Source organism: Bacillus rossius, chromosome 14 (genome assembly GCF_032445375.1).
Source record: "Bacillus rossius redtenbacheri isolate Brsri chromosome 14, Brsri_v3, whole genome shotgun sequence".
NCBI lineage: Eukaryota > Metazoa > Arthropoda > Insecta > Phasmatodea > Bacillidae > Bacillus > Bacillus rossius.
Window position 1 is genome coordinate 44,439,200 of NC_086341.1, and position 7,474 is coordinate 44,446,673.

At 32.0% G+C, this 7,474-nt stretch overlaps 1 protein-coding gene across 1 annotated transcript in view; it reads right to left on the bottom strand.

Moving 5' to 3' along the window:
• Window positions 1-5,715, bottom strand: part of LOC134539082 (facilitated trehalose transporter Tret1-like) — a 39,668-nt gene extending 33,953 nt beyond the window's left edge. Inside the window, exon 1 of the mRNA XM_063380813.1 lies at window positions 5,677-5,715. The gene's annotated coding sequence lies outside the window, so the exon portion shown is untranslated. The remainder of the gene's footprint in view (window positions 1-5,676) is intronic.
• Window positions 5,716-7,474: the final 1,759 nt, after the last annotated feature.

Here is a 7,474-nt window from a genome sequence, read left to right on the forward strand (position 1 = left end):
CATTTTACAGTGCCTAACTCAATAACAAATTATTTAATAACCCATGTATTGTAAACACAAAATTGTGTCAAAGCATTAACGTAAAACTCATGACAAAAATTGAACAATTTAAGCACTTAAACTCACTATTATTATTGTTTTTGATATTCACAAACATGAGTCTACAAAAATAAAAATAAACCGAAGTTGACTGAAGGTGAACCCTTTGGGTGCGTTCGGGTAGGGTTTCAGCTCTGTGTACTACTTAGGCTTCCCCACTGACCACCGTAGCGTAGTCGGATGCACACCGGATTACAGTGCGAGAGGTTCTGGGTTTGAGTCCCGGTTAAGGCATGAGTGTTAATCTACGTACGGTAATTTGATTGATTATATGATAATAAAAAAAAGCTTCGAATACGAAATGAAATGACCCTATGGCCATTGACGCACCGCTGTAGGCCACCAAAAATTAATGAAGTGAAATGAAGTGAAGGCTTCCCCAGGCAATTCCGTATCGGTTCTCACTGCTGCCACTACGAAAATATGAATTCACATGACCGGATATTGTTAAAATAAAGACAGGGAACAGAACTGGCATCGCCAATATCGCCATATTGATTTTGCTATTTGTGCTGTTGGACTACTGTTGTAGTTTGAATTTTTAAAGGCTCGAATTTAGGGTATTTAGCTCTTGGGTCATTCCAAATCAAATCATCCAGAGAAAACAAAATTTTGCACCCCACCCTTTCCGATATTTATGAAATTTTTTTTACAGCATCTATGAACAAATATAACAACGCGTGTTTTTTATTTTGGCCAAATTCGCTTTAGTTATTATTTTATAATTTTTTTAGAAAATGGTGCATTTTATTTGAGGTGCAAAATGAAAATGACACTTTTCAGTAAAAATTTAATTGTGATATATTATTTAATACTAACTAATAAATTTTACAATTCTTACTTGAAATTTCATCAGGGTTCCAAAAATCAGGTTAAAAATAACATTTGACTCATATTAAACCCTGTTTTCACTCTTTAAAGTTGGCGCTCTGTAATTTTTTCCATCTGCACAGCGATTTCCGTAAATGTTCATAACTTATTTCTGGCTGATCCAATGAGGCTGAGAAATGTCTCATTTGAAAGAGGATGAAAAGTTCTATAATAATATAAATTCATGGGTATTTTATGTTATCATTATTATTATATTATAAAATTATTATATTGCTATATAAATAAAAAATATAAAATTATTATATTGCTGAAAATATGCAGGTTAGCTCTAAATCATTATCAAATCAATAGTTAGAACAATCATATTAATTTTATTTATTTATTATTACACATAACACACAGTTTGTGTACACTTTAAAATTAGTTAACCTTCTTTTACTTGAGATTTACATTGACAGTAAACTCTCGATTATCCATGTTAGTTAGAACCCACCTATGTAAAAACCCTGGATAATCCTTTTCATGCTAAGAGCCCTCGAATTTGGATTGCACCATATATTTGCCTTCAGTAGAATTCTGAGCACAAGAGAAGTCTTTGTATTTTTTCTCAGCTATTGGAATGTAAACCTTACAGCACTGCCCCCCCCCTCCCCCCACACATGTATTTCTCCATCTCCTTCCTTGTATTTAAATTTTTTTTTTTCCTTGGTGTAAAGTTATTATTTCTTCTCAGTCCCTTGCCAGTTAGTCACATGACCATATAAAAAAAATGGTTGGTGGGAGGGGGGGGTTTGCCAGGCCTTTACAAAATTAAAACTATATGATTAGTTTCATTAGCCTATTAGAGTGTATAAGCTATTTGTTATGTGTAATAATAAAATTAATATAATTGTTCTAACTATTGATTTGATATCGATTTACAGCTAACATGCATCTTTTCAGAAATATAATATGTTTTCCCCTTTTTATCAAATGATAACATCAAATACCCATGAATTTTGTTTTACATTATTATAGTACTTTTCATCCTCTTTCAAATGAGACATTTCTCATCCTCATTGGATCAGCCAGAAAAAAGTTATGAACATTTACGGAAATTGCTGTACAGATGAAAAAAATTACAGAACGCCAACTTTAAAGAGTGAAAACAAGGTTTAATATGAGTCAAATGTTATTTTTAACCTGATTTTTGGAACCCTGATGAAATTTCAAGTAATTATTGTAAAATTCATTAGTTAGTATTAAATAATAACTTCACAATTAGATTTTTACTGAAAAGTGCCTTTTCCATCTTGCACCTCAAATAACAGATCAGTTAAAATGCACCATTTTCTAAAAAAACTTATAAAATAAAAAATGAAGCGAATTTGGCCAAAATAAAAAATATGCGTTGTTATATTTGTTCATAGGTGCTATAAATAAAATTTCATGAAAATCTGAGGGCGTGGGGTGTAGACCCCTGGATGATTTGAAATGGATTGACCCTCTTGAGTGTTTTAACTCATTTTACTGTAGTTGTTCATAAGTACTAAAGATATGTTTTATTATTGTAAAGTATGTATTTGCCTACAGTTGGTTATGAATAATTTATACTATCAACAATAGGGTAACCTACCATTCACAAACATCGTGCACCCAGATGTGATGTCATGCTCAAATTGCTACTTAAGCTGTTATTGCTTTTTTTTTGTTACTATTACGCTTGTACAAATTTGATCAATTTCTTGAAAGACACCTACAGATTTGTAGAAAAAGTGGAGATGGGAATACTATTTCTGGTTTTATTGAAGGAGAGGACAAATATAATGAATTTATAAATGGTTTGAAAGTTGTTGGTTATTCTTTTGCTACAAGAACCAGCGAAAAATATAATTCTGGTAGGTACTAATTAGAGCCTTATTTTGTTACAAAATTAATTTGTACCTAAGGAAGAATCACTTTAAATACAAAAATATTATATTCTATAAAATTTAAAGTTTGTGAGATATGCAGTACTTAAAATGTTCTTAAGGTGGCAGTTTTTTATTTTATGCTACAAGAGCCAGCAAAATATATCATTCTAATATGCACTAATTACCCATATAGTTTCTAAGCTATAGTAAAAATCTTGTTAGTAGGTATGTTACCAATATAGGTACATAATTTGGATGGGTAGGCTACTGAACAAATTTTTACTAAAAGTAGAATTACTTTTAATGTAATATATTCCTATAAAATGCAATGAAAATTTGTATAAGAGCATGTACTACAAATGTTCTTAAGGTGACTGTATCGCTGGTGCATTAGCTATTGAAGCATGGCGCACTAAGGGTGACACTTCTTCACTCATTACAAACTTCGTTGTTTCTACGCACCAGGCATGGTTTGCAGTTTTCATAGTGGTAGAATGCCTTTGTAAGACTTTTAAACAGTGACACTTTTTTTTATAAGTGGACTATTAAAGGTTAAGACTAGTTGCTCTTTCCTATATGACTTGCAATATTAGGTTTCAATTTTTACTACTTTTTTTCACTGTTTTTATATAGTTGCTTCGTGAACATTGGAAGATGTTCCAAACATATCAGTGTGCCACCAAATCATCTTTGTTTCAGCAAAACTTTTCTGCTAAAATACATTTTATAAATTTTTAAACAGTCACAAAAACTAATCAAAAAATTGGTTGTCTGTAAAGTCGGTTTATGGACGATAGTTTAACGTGCCTACGTCATTACAAAACATTGATGAAATGATTGCATACTTTTATGAATTAAATTGAATCATTTTTATTGAATTATCACTATTTTGTACGGATACAAAGAAGGAGTGAAATGAAATCTACAATTTAATTGATAAATTTACTTTTATTTGCACTCATTAATTCAAATATGTTTATTACTTTACGAAGAGATTATTTTAACTATAACTTTTATACATGTTTGCTATTTAACTTCTTCCAATCTGTGTTATTCTGTTAAGGATAGGATGATGATAGGAAAAGTAGGAAACGAATGGGAGTGTTTCAAGTTTAATGTGCCTCGAAAAAGTCAAATCGATGGTGGTTCCAATCGAGTGGAAGAGAGATAGATGCGGCGCAAGCGTACAATAGCGTAATGGGACAATGTGCGTAACGGGACACTTTTTCGTGCGTGCAGCCTGCGTTCATCGATTTATTAGACGTCACGTCAAAAACTCAAATTGTTTTCTGTTCTTACAACATTGGTAACCAAATCTTTACTACTTAATATTTATGTCAAGTGTATGTCGGTGAATGAGTCAACCTGCATAGCGCAGTTGGATGCGTGCCGGCTTACGGTGGTTGGGGTGTCTGTGTTGGAGTCCCCAGTTGGGCACAGGCATAAAGTTGTATCCGTCTAAGTTTGTCACCCATTTATCAAAGGCTATGAAACAGTCAAACTATAAAAATAAAATAACAAGGAAATCAAAAGGAGGGGGGAGGGGGGAGAATGGTTGGCTGGTTGGTAGAGAAAATCACCAGCCAGCAATAAAAAAAAGGGTAGAGTTTGGTTTTGGACTTCGAAATCCCAGAATCGAATCTCAACCATGTAATATTTTATTTACTGTATTATTTTATAATTTATTGTTGCAATTAACTCAATTTTTTTTTTTTAGCAAAATATCAATATTATTAAGTTTTATAACTTTTAACAAGTAGCTCAGTCCATTGGTTTCATTACTTTACACTAGCTAGGCATTAAACATTTGATTTTTTTACTTAAATATAAAAATTAATCTTATAATACAGTTACATAATTGTTTGGGAATAGGTGCATGCATGTTGGTTTTTTATTTTTATATAATTTAAATCTTTAGTGTTATTCCGTGCTTGATGAAATTTTGTGCCCTTGATCTTCAAAACTAGAGGAAAGTCAGTGTATACAAGATATTTGAAATCCACCCCTATTTTCACCCCCACCCCCCCAATCTTTCCCCTTAAAGTTGGATTTATTACTTCTGGATGAAATTTCACCCAAATTACAAATAAAGAAAAATTATATAGTTTTATACAATTCGTATTGGCTTTCTTTCTTCAAAATTAACATCACTAGTTCCATGACATGACAATCTCTTGGTAGGGATACAAAACATGATTGAGATGTATTCAGTTTAAAAATTATTGTCTTCCTGGTCTGCACATCAGCTTGTCAAAATTGCACCACTGCACTCCACATGAACTACCAAGCTAATATTTTGCATGTGGAAATGAAAATGTGATGGATATTTAGATGCACAGTGTTTATTCCATTTGACACCAATTTCCTCATAACTTATATTCCATCAACCCTGCACTGTAGGTCTCACCACATTTCATTCTGTAGTGATCATAATTACCAGACTGTACTCCAGATCCGATTACTCTACAGTCTACAACCTTATATACAACTTAAATCACTCTGTAAAACTAAAGTTTGGCATTGTAAACACTTCATTATATTTAAATGTTTTTCCAGGCCCAAAGGAAAACCCACATATTTGTTTTAAATATGACTGGGAAACAATCCCATGTTCCCCAAGTTGATTTTTTTGGGTCACCATTGCATTCATCCGTCACAAAGTAACTCAATTAGAATGTTTCCAAGGACCAAAATATTATGATACAAAAGCAGAAACTTCATAAATGGTAAGTAAATGTTTGCAAAATTTCTAGGCATCAGAATTTTTTAAATAGTAAGACCTGCAATGGTTAACTAAGTACATAGCCTATTTAGTTACTTCCTCTTTGCAATAAACCATTAGTATGTTACTGACCAGATAAGTAGTGTGTTATCTTATTTTTTTCTAGTTATTTGATAATATTTAATTATTACTGAACTGTTATAGCTGACACTCAACTTTAAAATACCAATTAACAATTAACACAACGATCATGCACAGAATTTCATTTTGTGAAGAAGAGGTATATACTCTTTGCCCACTGTTTGCTTTAAAATTCTTTCCTTGTGTTGGGAATGATAAATGTTTTGAGGATATGAAGGTGTGTCTGTCCCCCTATTCCTCCTGCATTAACACACACAACCTTTAACAAAAGATTGACAAAATAAAAAATTAATAAGTAGAGTTTTTTACTATTATTAATTAAACAGCAACTCTTTTATATATAGAAAATTTATGATTTATTTTTCAGGAGGATCATCCCAACAGTAAAAAAAAAAAATTTCATGTCTGCAACACCAAGAAATTAGTTTGCCCTGCGTGGGTGACAGTCAAGTGTATTCGAGTTTTTTCTCAAATCACACTTTACAGCTTAACATGGAGAAAGAAAAAACTTGTGAGTTTTGAGCTAAATGTTTCATGTTACAAAATTTTTTTAATTTCTTATATGTGTTTAAATTAATAAATTTATCACCAATATGAACTTGTAGTAGTTTTCAAAGTAAGTTTTAAACAGAAAGTGAAATGGCATAGTCTACAACATAAAAGTAAGTTTTGAGCTTTTGACTGAACAGTTTTATATTCATGACAGAGAGAGGAAGGCAGGTATTCCTTGTGAGGACGGGGCGAGAGTGGAACAAGCTTGAGGGGAGGACACTGGATCTGGGAGGAGGGAAGGACTTACGAAGGAGGCTCCAGAGGGGGCAGGAGTGAGGGTGGTTGGGGGGTGGGAACTCCTTGCCACCGGGCGGATGCCCAATTGCATGTTTATTATTGTTATTATTATGCACGTGTCTAATGGCCCATAGACAATAATCATTAACATTACAGCCTGCGGAGATAAGAAATTCCAAATACTTTAGGAGATATCATTACAAAATGTAGAATAATAATTTTGGCCATGAACAAGATATTTTACTTAAATACTTGAAGAATGCACACTAAAAATATGAAAGTGCACTCATGCTTAAAACTAAATTTTGTTTTTCAGCATAAATATTTACCAAGTAGGTAAATGTTTTTGAAGTTAAGTCTTGTATGGTTTCAGTTTTGCTTTCTGTTGTGCGGCACGATACCACAGAATTAGAAATAGAATGTACTTCCTGCTGGTTGTTGGGGTGCGTGTTTTATTGTGTTGTCATGAGGATCTTTTTTTTCATTGACTACTTGATGTATCTAACCTTAAAAAATAAAATATACACTAAAACCCTAATTCTTAACTTTGTTATTTTTATTTTTGAACAACAAGCACAAAATTGTGATGACATTTTGTAAATATTTTACTCAAATCACTATGCCAATATTTATCGTCATTAGGTCCTAAATACACTAATACACTGAATTATTCATATCAAAATAGACTATAAAATATTGCCTAACATTGTTTGCATGTTAACAATTCAAGTTGAGACCACATTTGAAATAAATAACTGCAAATTTCCTAAATTTAATAAAATATCTTATATCTGCAACCCATGAAATGGAAGGAATGTAGAAAATCACATCAAAAAAGTTTAGATGTTACATTTTCTAAACAGTTATAAACTTGTTATAAAATTCCTAGTAGCATAATAAATTGTTCTTTAAAGAAAAAAAAACAACATAAACAGTGCATAATAGGTAGAATAAGAAATACTTATTTCAAATAAGATATTGACGTCCCTCGGCTTCAGGT